The sequence below is a fragment of the Lepidochelys kempii genome, chromosome 19 (genome assembly GCF_965140265.1).
Source record: "Lepidochelys kempii isolate rLepKem1 chromosome 19, rLepKem1.hap2, whole genome shotgun sequence".
Classification (NCBI taxonomy): Eukaryota; Metazoa; Chordata; order Testudines; family Cheloniidae; genus Lepidochelys; species Lepidochelys kempii.
In genome coordinates this window covers 12,810,907-12,822,671 of record NC_133274.1, presented here as the reverse complement: position 1 = coordinate 12,822,671, position 11,765 = coordinate 12,810,907, and positions in this window count along the sequence as shown.

Here is an 11,765-nt window from a genome sequence, read left to right as displayed (position 1 = left end):
AGGTTGCCGTAAGCTGTTTGACTCACATCAAACTCGTTTGTCTTAAGTAAACATGACTCCTGTGACCAAGGAATTAGCACCGGCCAAAACACACACCCCTTTTGACTGAAATCCTATAAGGCAGTCATCTTTCCAGACTTGCAGAATCTATCTTGTCTCACATGCAAAGCATCTATCTCTATTCTAGCTTATTTTACAAATATTAAAAATCATGCAGAAATCAGACCTGTCATACTACCCTACTAGTACCCCTCCCCTAACCATCTGCCAGCCTGTCCACCCCCTTCATGCTCCCATCATATCCTTCCTTAAAATGCTTAGGACATGCACCAAAGTTCATGAACATGGGACTGTATCAAATACAAAAGGGGAGAGAGGGGGAATATCTAAGGGGAGTAATGCTGAAAAAATTTGGACACGTCCTAAAGTAAATGAAAATGCCTGTTTCAATACACGCTCTCACCAATTCTCTGACTGGCATATTTTAGGAATACTAAACTAGCCTTGCAGAAGAGATCTGTGTCTGAGCAACAGCATGCTTAGTGTTTTCTGTCCAATAGGGATGATATCCATCTTCAAGTGTTTTGAGATCAAGCACCAATCTTTATTGTACTGGGGGAGAGCTGAGACCCAGAGAAGTGACCATATTTCCCCAGTGAATTAATTATTGATCCCAATTTCTTGACTCCTAGGCCCTTATCCTATCCGTGAGGTCATGCTGTCTGCACAGGGAGACTGAACACAACATGTTTACATATATCTAGTTTTACTCTCTGACATTGACTAACACTTGTTTAACACTATTCTAGCTCGTGTGTGAGTTTCAAAGAATTGAGCCAAAATTTTGATGGAAACACATGGCAGCAACCTGTTATGAGGAGCAAGACCATGTTGTCATTTGGGCCTTGAGTGATTTCAGTTTTTAAATTAAAGCTGCCTTTTTATGGGAGGTTTTTCACCCCATAAAAGCAATGTTGAAGGAGAGGGACAAAGAAGTCCTGACTACTTGCCTTTACAGATTACATGGATCACAACTCAGAGGAACTCCAGGTGTCAGCCTTGCTGACCATATCACAGCTTAGCTAAATTACAAATGGCTATCACAAATTGCACATGCTGCGTCAGTTGGACACTGTATCCTTCACTTCTCTCCTGAACTATTCTCTAGCATCACTGTAACCAGTGTGCTCGAATATGATGTGCAGGATTTGCTCTCAGATAGCCCATGCCCTAAAATTCAGTGGCTTTATGGACATAGTTTCCGAAGTGGAGGTCTTCCAGTGAGAACACCGTGCCACCAGCACCTCGGCTCTCCAATTTGGGGGCTACTAGCAAGAACACCCCAGCTACTGTCTAACAGTGATGCTATTCTATAAGTATTGTCCCAGTTTTATACATGGGTAAACTGTATGGTGATGTTAAGTGACTCCCCCAAGATCTTACACTGAATCAGTGGTAGGGGTGGGAGTAAAACCTAGGAGTTCTGATTTCCCCAATACCCTGTTTTAACCACTAGAATCCAAACTGCTGCCTTTACCAGTAAAGTCCCACCTGCCATATGTTCATTTTTCTTCTAACATCTGAAGATGGCTTTTTTTAAAAAGCTTCTGTGGTCACCAGTGCACATAGCATTACTGGGTGAAAACAGCAGCCTTTATAAGTGGAAGCCGACTGTAGCAGCAAGGAGCTTCCTGTACAATTCAGTATTTTAAAATATCCATCGCTCTGTGAAAGATGAAATAATGATAAATGGACAAAAATAATTTTCAACATATAAGAAAATCTGTAGAGTTTAAGACGTGTCACAGCTAGCAGACTCACTCTGACTTAATCAAATGTCATATTGTTGAAGTGTCATGAAAAACCTCTGTGGAAGCAATATTTAATTTCCTTAGAAGTCTGAAGGAAAAGTCTTTTCAGCTATGTGTTCAGTGCTTGAATCTCTCCGGCTTTTATAAAAATGTTCAGTCAAATCCCTCCTGCTTCATAACCTCTCTGCAGAAACAAATCAGACTGAGGCATATGTTTGCTAACAAGGTGGGGGGGAACATTTAAGAGGATGCTGCAAATGGAAGATTTTAGGCCAAGATTTTCAAAAGTGACGGATGATCTTGGGTGCCCAACTTGAGACCTTAAAAGCATACCTTGGCCGTGGGTGGGTGCTCCCCGCTTTCTGAAAATAAGGCTTCTTTGAAATGTCTCAAATTGAGCACCAAAAAATTGAGATACCTCAAACCACTAGCCTCTTGAAAATCTTGGCTATAACTTTAATTTTCACTGCATCTGTTATTGAACATTCTGTATGGTATTAAACACAGAAGCCTGCATTAAGTTTACTTAGCAAACCCTTCCAAGGCAGTGCTGCTTGTATAGAGTCTGTGACCACTTTGGCATGAAAGTTACCATATCCATGTAATAAGATGCTCATGTCAGACTGGACACACTTTGGGGTCTTCATTGATTCTCTGCTGGGGGTCCACTCCTGCCATTTTCAAAGCAGCTGATCAATCAGTCACAGACAAGTTACTGGTTTCAGAGTAACAGCCGTGTTAGTCTGTATTCGCAAAAAGAAAAGGAGTACTTGTGGCACCTTAGAGACTAACCAATTTATTTGAGCATGAGCTTTCGTGAGCTACAGCTCACTTCATCGGATGCATACCGTGGAAACTGCAGCAGACTTTATATATACACAGAGAATATGAAACAATACCTCCTCCCACCCCACTGTCCTGCTGGTAATAGCTTATCTAAAGTGATCATCAGGTGGGCCATTTCCAGCACAAATCCAGGTTTTCTCACCCTCCACCCCCCCATACAAATTCACTCTCCTGCTGGTGATAGCCCATCCAACTCTGGGCTATCACCAGCAGGAGAGTGAATTTGTGTGGGGGAGTGGAGGGTGAGAAAACCTGGATTTGTGCTGGAAATGGCCCACCTGATGATCACTTTAGATAAGCTATTACCAGCAGGACAGTGGGGTGGGAGGAGGTATTGTTTCATATTCTCTGTGTATATATAAAGTCTGCTGCAGTTTCCACGGTATGCATCCGATGAAGTGAGCTGTAGCTCACGAAAGCTCATGCTCAGACAAGTTACTGACTGTCAGGTAAGAGGGATGGTTAGGGCCTGGCTCTGGGAATTGGGAGACTTGAGTTCAGTACCTGACTGCCCCAGCGGTCCTGTGTGACTTTGGTTTGTTGCTTTAGAGCTACATTTTTAAAGGTATTTAGGTATCTAAATCCATTGATTTCAATGGAAAATAGGAGCCCAAATACCTTTGAAGATCTGGGTCCTAGAGCCTAACTCCTATTGATTTAGTGGGAGTTCAGTTTCAGGCGCTTTTCAATATCCTACTGTGACAGGTTGGATCACAGAAACCCCCTGGGAGCTGCCACCTGATGTGCCCAGACTACTTCTGCCCCTGCTTTCCTGCCCAGTCAGCTTAGGACTTCAGTGTCCTGCCTGGTTTGAGCCAGATCCGCTAGCCTGCTGCAAACCCAGACCCAGGTCTGAACCATGTCCCCAAACAGCTATAGGCTTAACTGAAAGCAGCTTACAGAAGTGTTCCTGTCCTTGACACTCAGATGCCCAACTCCAAGTGGGGCCCAAACCCTGGTTAAATCCGTTTTACCCTGTATAAAGCTTATACAGGGTAAACTCATAAATTGTTCGCCCTCTATAACACTGATAGAGAGACATGCGCAGCTGTTTACCCATCCCTCACCCCCAGTATTAATACATACTCTGGGTTAATTAATAAGTAAAAAGTGATTTTATTAAATACAGAAAGTAGGATTTAAGTGGTTCCAAGTAGTAACAGAACTAAGTGAATTACCAAGCAAAATAAAATAAAACCCGGAAGTCTATGTCTAATAAAACTGAATACAGACAAAACCTCACCAGTTCCAGTAAGCTTCCTTTTACAGACTAATCTCCTTCTAGTCCGGGTCCAGCAATCACTCACACCCCCTGTTGTTATTGTCCTTTGTTCCAGTTTCTTGAGGGTGGAGAAAGCCAGCTGAAGACCAAATGGAGGGGTCTCCCACGGGCTTAAATAGACTTTCTCTTGTGGGTGGAAACCCCCTCCTCTCTCCTATGCAAAGTCCAGCTCCAAGGTGGAGTTCTGGAGTCACCTGGACCAGTCACATGTCCATGCAGGACTCTCAGTTTTTACAGGCAGAAGCCATTGCCCACATGGTATCTTGAGTGAATACCCACTTCTTCAGATGCATGTAGTAGAAATTTCCAGAGGCAGGTATCAATACACAAGCATATGCAAGCCATCCTGCAGCAAAAAAACTTCAGGACCAGACTTCAAAGAGAAACTGCTGCGCTTCAGTTCATTTGCAAATTTGACACCATCTGCTCAGGATTAAACAAAGACTGTGAATGGCTCGCCAACTCCAAAAGCAGTTTCTCCTCTCTTGGTGTTCACACCTCAACTGCTAGAAGAGGGCCGCATCCTCCCTGACTGAACTAACTTCGTTATCCCCAGCCTGATTCTTGCTTGCATATTTATACCTGCCTCTGGAAATTTCCACTCCATGCATCTGACGAAGTGGGTATTCACCCACGAAAGCTTATGCTCCAATACGTCTGTTAGTTTATAAGGTGCCACAGGACTCTTTGCCGCTTTTACAGATATAGACTAACACGGCTACCCCTCTGATACTTGACATCATGGTATCTTGAATGTCTCCAGGAAGACTTCTTATGTGGACTGGAGCCTTCCAAGATGCACTGTTCCTTAAGTGCTTCTTGACTGGGCACTTACCTTCGCAAATTCCTTTCTCCAGGAACTGACCAAATGCTCTACTATGGATTATTTAGAAATCAAGCCAGCTCATGACCAATATTCATAACTTCAAATACAAAAATGATACATGCATACAAATAGGATTAATAGGTTCAGTAAATCATAACCTTTACATAGATCTGTTACATGGCATATGTAGCCTAGAACATATTCCAGTTATGTCATCTATACATTCATAAGCATATTTCCATCAAGCCTTATGGGGGACACCGTCACACCTACTAGGCACCTATTAGCCTCTTTAGATTCCTAAATACCTTTGAAAAGTGGTGCTTCAACCCTGCTCCAGCCAGCATGTAAGTCCATGATTCAGCCATTGAAGTTAGTGGATCTACTTGTGTGCTTGAAGCAAAGCACGTGCTTAAGTGCTTCTTGGATCAGGGCCCATATCTTCGCCGCCTCAGTTTCCCCCTAAATGTATGTAAGATCTGTGGGCAGAAGGCACTATATAAATGCCAAGAATTAAGGGGCCTGATCCAAGACCCCATTGAATGAGCCGCTCATTGACTTTGCTGTGCTTTGGCTTGAACCTGTGATGAGACGCCATTGAGAGAAAGGGAGTGTGGAAAAGATCCCAGCGTTTGGCTGGGCTGTTCAGTGTGTTTAGGATGAAATTCTGAGGATTTAATGCCAGCATTTACCCCATTGCTCTTGTTAAAGAGACATGCAGCTCTGTGGGGAGTCTGTAACCCCACTTCAGAAGATCAGCTCCATCCATTTCAGAACAGACGCAGTTCCTATGGGGATAGGGTGGTCAGACAGCAAACGTGAAAAATCGGGACGGGGGTGGGGGGGTAATAGGAGCCTATCTAAGAAAAAGACCCAAAAATTGGGACTGTCCCTTATAAAATCAGGACATCTGGTCACCCAATATAGGGATGCAGCAGGAGCATCACAAAAACGCTTGTTCTACGCTTAGCCGCTAATCCCCCTGATGTATTTGGCCACAGGTAGTGAATGTCTCCGAGGGGGGAGGTGGTGAGGAAAGGTAACGTTTCTAACAACGAAGCTAAGCTGCCTAACGAAGTGTGTTTAAAGAGTCCCTAACCCCATTACCTTTATGTCCTTCAAGCCACTGCTTTCTTCCTTCTCCACAAAGTGATGAAATAAAAGAGGGCATTAGCAGCCCAAGCTCCAGGAGGGATTTAGCACATGAAAGTGTTTATTTCCCCTGTTTAAAGATTCCCCAGAAGTTGATATTAAAACAGTATTTCTTCTGTCCCCAGCCTCTTTGGAAGAGGGAGAGAAGCCATTAAAAGCTGCCTTTATTCTCTCTCCTGCCAGTCTGACACCTGAGTTCCTCGGCTATGGTTAGATTTAATCCGTCAAACTTGTTCTGTTCAAGCCCTGCACTGAAATGGCCTTTTTCTGAGGAAATAATCCCTTTGTTCCCCACTGCTCCAGCCTGGCGCCCTTGCCCCTGAGTCTCGTGTCTGGGATTATCCCTGTCTCTCCGTTTGGGGCTGGCCTGTGAGTCCAAGCCACGGGCCCTCACCCCACGTAGTGCTTGACGAGCTGGTGCTAATGGGTGATCCTCAGGCTTTTGCCTTCGGTTGGAGCGGCTTTTCTCTCGCCTGCCTCCATCTATGCCCCCGCCTCCCTAATGCCCCCGAAGTTGCTTTGATTGTGGTGTGACAGTGTGTACCAACCCCGCAGTGGGCCGAGGGGGCCTGACCAATCACTGTGGCCAGGAGACCATGCCCCTGCTGCGCACCTGACAGTTGGAAGGGCCAGATAAAAGGAGGCAGGCCGGCTCAGTCGAGGCTGGCTGAGAGGGAGGACGGGCGTGTGCTGCAGGCGTCTGCGACGCTCCAAGCAGTGGGAACCGTGGACCCAGATCGCTGCGAGCAAACAGTCGACTGTGAAGACTGACTGCGATGCTGAGCCACTGCCAGCCGCGGAGATGCCTGAGAGGACCCTAGTGATAGGAAGTGACTCAGGGAATGTATCAGAAGGTGATGCTTAAACCCTTAAGTGGGAATTTCCCAGCTTCATAGGGCCCTGGGTTGGAACCCGGTGCAGTAGAATGGGCCCAGGTCCTCCCCCTCACCACCACCACTAGGTGTGGCTACTGTTTGTTTACTCTGCCCTGCCCGGAGGGTCAGAACCCGCATCTGCTATTCCCTGCCTCAGCCAGGAGGCTGAGGGGCCACAGATTGTGTGTTTTGCCCTGCCCTGCTTGGGGGCTGCGAACTGAGTGTTTGTTCAGCCCCACCAGGGGTCCTGAGCCCTCCTTATTGCAATTGCCTGATCTCACAGGGAGTCCCAATGGTTGTGTGATGGGGTGTACCAGCCCCACACTGGGCCAACGGGGGCGGCTCTGCATGACATGCAGAGCCCCCAGTGACATGTGACATTTAGCTTGCATCTGGGAAGCTGCCAGACTGTCATGTGCCTCTCTGAACTGCGCAGCAGCTCTGCCCCCAAGCTTTGGCTCAGGATGATCTTTGTGCTCCGCTGTTTAGTGCCGAAGTCTGGTTGGACCCAGGAAGTGCCAGCTGTGGTGATGTTTTGTGCTGAGGACTCTTGTCACCGAGGCAGTAGCCTGAGTCCCAGAAAGGGACTCCATGGTGTTTAACAATATCCCCCCTGTGCGAATTCCGAATCTATAAATGGAGGCGATTGCTGGTGTTACTGAGTCCACTCCAGTGGTCAAACTCAACCGTCAAACTGGAGAAATGGCCTGAAATAAATAGGATGAAATTCAGTAAGGATAAATGCAAAGTATTCCATTTAGGAAGGAACAACACACTGCACAAATACGAAATGGGAAATGACTGCCTAGGAAGGAGTACTGTGGAAAGGGATCAGGGGGGTCATAGTGGCGCTCACAAAATACACACCAGTCAACAGTGTAACACTGGTTCTAAAAAAAGCAAACATCATTCTGGGACGTATTAGCAGCAGTGCTGTAAGCAAGACACGAGAAGTAATTCTTCTGCTCTACTCCGTGCTGATAAGACGGCAGCTGGAGTATTGTGTCCAGTTCTGGGCACCACACTTCGAGAAAGACATGGACAAATTGGAGTAAGTCCAGAGAAGAGCAACAAAAATAACTAAAGGTCTAGAAAACATGCCTCTGAGGAAAGATTGGAAAAAATTGGGTTTCTTTTGTCTGGAGAAGAGAAGACTGAGAAGGGGCAGGGTGATAGTCTTCAAGTACGTAAAAGACTGTTATAAAGAGAAGGAGGATAAATCGTTCTTATCCACTGAGGGCAGGACAAGAAGTTGTTATACCAATAAAATAAAAACCAGCAGGATCTTATTAAAGGGGGAAAAGGCAAAATGCCACATTTATTGTGAATACAGAAAGAATCATAGTAAGCAGTTAGTTATAGGTATAACATTCCATTCAATTTCATATTTATTCACACATTCATTCATACACACACACAGGTTCTGCAAGGTTGTTATAATTACCAGCCTTAGAGTTGCTCGTGCCAAGCCACTGGCCAGCTGGCCTGGACATGAGGAGGGAGCAGGGCTTTGTCAGATGCATATCTGATACTCCTGGAAGTTGGTTTGCAGAATCAGACCCCAAACTTCTCACTTTCTAGAGTCCATTTTTATAGGAATTTCTTCCTATGCCAGTCTGTGGGAATTGCTTCATCACGCTGTTGCTGAATCAATCAGCAGATGGCACATTCCTGACAGCTCCGTGCTGCTAGATGTTATCTTGTTCTTTGGTTCTCCCATCCTTGAGGCTGTTGGGTAGATTCCAGTCTGCCCTCCGGGGGTCCTCTGGTTATTTCCACTTGACGCCTTCTTCAGCCGATGGACACTGGATTCTTAGGCTGGCACCTCCCTGATCATTCAGTTATTGTCCACATCAAGCATCCATCCATCTACATCCTCTATCTCTATTTTAATCACAATTGTTAACAAAGCGAGATGAATACAACAGAAGGGTGGGGAGTCTCTGGGTGCTGTTTCTGTTGTTACAGAGTATTGCTTTGAGTCTCTCTCTGTGTGAGTAGTTGTTGTTACAAAGAATTGCTTTGAGAACAGACTCTGTCTTAGAATGTACTAACACAATTAGCAGCTTGCAAGTTTCACAGAGAGAGGCAGAGAAACAGTACCAAAAACCAAGAGACCTCTTAATTAGTAATACCCTGGAATTTAAACTATGGGGAATCAAACTCATTTGTGATTTTAACACAGAACTTTAATATGATCCAACAAAGTAATGGGCTTAAATTGCAGTAAGGGAAATTTAGGTTAGATATTAGGAAAAACTTCCTGTCAGGGTGGTTAAGCACTGGAGCAAATTACCTAGGGAGGCTGTGGAATCTCCATCATTGGAGGTTTTTAAGAACAGGTTAGACAAGCACCTGTCATTGATGATCTCGATAATACTTAGTCCTGCCTCAGTGCAGGAGAGTGGACTAGATGACCTATTGCAGTCCCTTCCAGCCCTATATTTGTATGATTCTCTGATCATAGCTTTCTTCAGGTAGGATGGAGTGGATGGTCTGAGTTCTTCTGCAGGGGTTGTGGAGGAGTCTCCTCTGCCCCAGAACAGAACACCCCAACCCAACTTTGGCGGCAGTTTGGGTCTGGGTCCATCATTACTGAATTGTGACATGCCCCAGGGTCATACACTTAGCTTGTGCAGGGGGAAGGGGGCTGGAATTAGAAACCTCTTAGCCACAACTGAAAAGTATTTTACTGGAAAATTCTATGCTTTTTAACACGATGTAACAAGTGCAGCTGTGATCAGTCTTCACTTTCAGGAGGATTTGCCCTCTCAGCTGGCCAGACACCCAGCTAGTCCCATTGCAATCAATGGATCTACACTGATTTACATCAGCTGGGGAACTGGGCCAATAAAGAATTCCCAAGCACCGTGACATCATATTAGTTCATGTATTGTTGTTTAGCGTGTGTAGCATTTACATGTGTCTTACAAATGTTGCAAAGACTTAGATGCTACAGCTAGGGAGTCCAAATCTAGCTAGCTAGCTTCGTCTCCTTGGTACCCAGGCCCCATTTCCTCGCCAAAGGGAATAGCTACTCAAAGAGAGAGTGCTCAAGGCGAGGACACAGATGATGCTGTAGCTTTAGAGCAAAAGACAGGAATGAGAAAGCCATGCCGAGGAAGAAGTTTCTCTGATTCGCTGCTGTCAGGGTCGGGATGTGACCGGCAGTGCTGATGCCAGAAGACTCTATCCCCAGCCTTCTTCAGGTGCTAAGCCCACGGAGCCAAGGTACTGTGCACTGACACATGGCAGGCAGAATCCATCTGTTCCCCTGAGCGGGCCTGATCACATGTGGCGAGCAGCTGGAATGCACACAGAATCCAGAATGACACCGGGGGCACTTGGTGGTTGGCAGCAGCAGCAGAAGGGTGGCACCGTCCAGGAGCTGTGGTGCTTGTGTTCAGCAGGGGTGGTTAAAGGTCTTGGGGATGTAGCTCTGAGTTCTGGAAAAACAGAGCACAATTGGAAAGTGGCTCATGATGATAACCAGTGCCCTTGGTACAAGTTGCTCAGCATCCTGACAATGTAACACACACCCCCAACAGCTACTTTAAAGGGTCTTTGTCCCCCTGGGCAAAAACTTCCAGGACAGCAAGCAAGTCTGCACCTGACAGCCTGCCTGGGCTGCTGCTGAAGGCAATGGCATCATTGTCCAAAGGAATGAGCATGGGACTGGAAGCCAGGTTTCATGGGTTCTGTTCCTGGCTTTGCCACTGATTGGCTTTGGCCATGTCCTTTCCCTGCTCTGGGCCTCAGGTTCCCCATGGGGATAATGATACTCATCCCACTCCCTGGGGAGGAAGGTTTGTGACGATTAATTAGCTAATATTTATAAAATGCTTTGCGTCATGTGCTGGGTAATAATATGAGAAGACTCTGTGCTTCTCAAACAAAACTGGCTCTTAAGAGAACGTTTTACAGAGCTGCTGCACCTGCAGCCAGCATGCTAGCCACGTGCACACAGACTGACTTCCTGGTGCCTCCTCCAAACCCTTCCCTCCTCCTACCTGTGATCTTCCCTCCAGATTCCATGCAGATGGCTACATGCTTTGAAGTATGAAGTGAATTGATCTGTGTGAGTGCTCATGCATGAGTGTGTGTGTGCCTGTGCACATACTTACCATAGTCATCTGCTGGATAGAATCAGAGCGGCAATCAGTGGGCAAGGATGAGGCAAGGATGGATGGGCTAGGAAGGGGATTCCCCTTGTGAAGCAGCCCTAGAGATGACTGACATTAGCAAGATGGGAGACTAAAGGGGGATATGATAGAGGGCTATAAAATCATGAGTGGTGTGGAGAAAGTGAATAAGGAAAAGTTATTTACTTGTTCCCATAATATAAGAACTAGGGGCCACCAAATGAAATTAATGGGCAGCAGGTTTAAAACAAATAAAAGGAAGTTCTTCTTCACACAGTGCACAGTCAACCTGTGGAACTCCTTGCCTGAGGCGGTTGTGAAGGCTAAGACTATAACAGGGTTTAAAAGAGAATTAGATACATTCATGGAGGTTAAGTCCATTAATGGCTATTAGCCAGGATGGGTAAGGAATAGTGTCCCTAGCCTGTGTTTGTCAGAGGGTGGAGATGGATGTCAGGCGAGAGATCACTTGATCATTACCTGTTGGTTCTCTCCCTCTGGGGCACCTGGCATTGGCCACTGTTGGTAGACAGGATACTGGGCTGGATGGACCTTTGGTCTGACCCGGTATGGCCATTCTTATGTTCTTATGTAAGATGGGCAGGATCCTAGAGGCAACTCTCTCCCCCACCACCATGGCCATGACTCAAGTGTACGGCTGTATTCTGTTATCAGGCTTTCCCAGGCTCTGGATGCTGAAGGAAACACCCAGTGGTGCCCATCTAGCTCCATCCACAGGGCTAGCTACAGATAAAGCCCTAGCTACTAAGAGGCTGAACATTCAGTAGCGGCTCATGTGCTGGGTGGATTTTAGCTCATGTGTGGACTAGA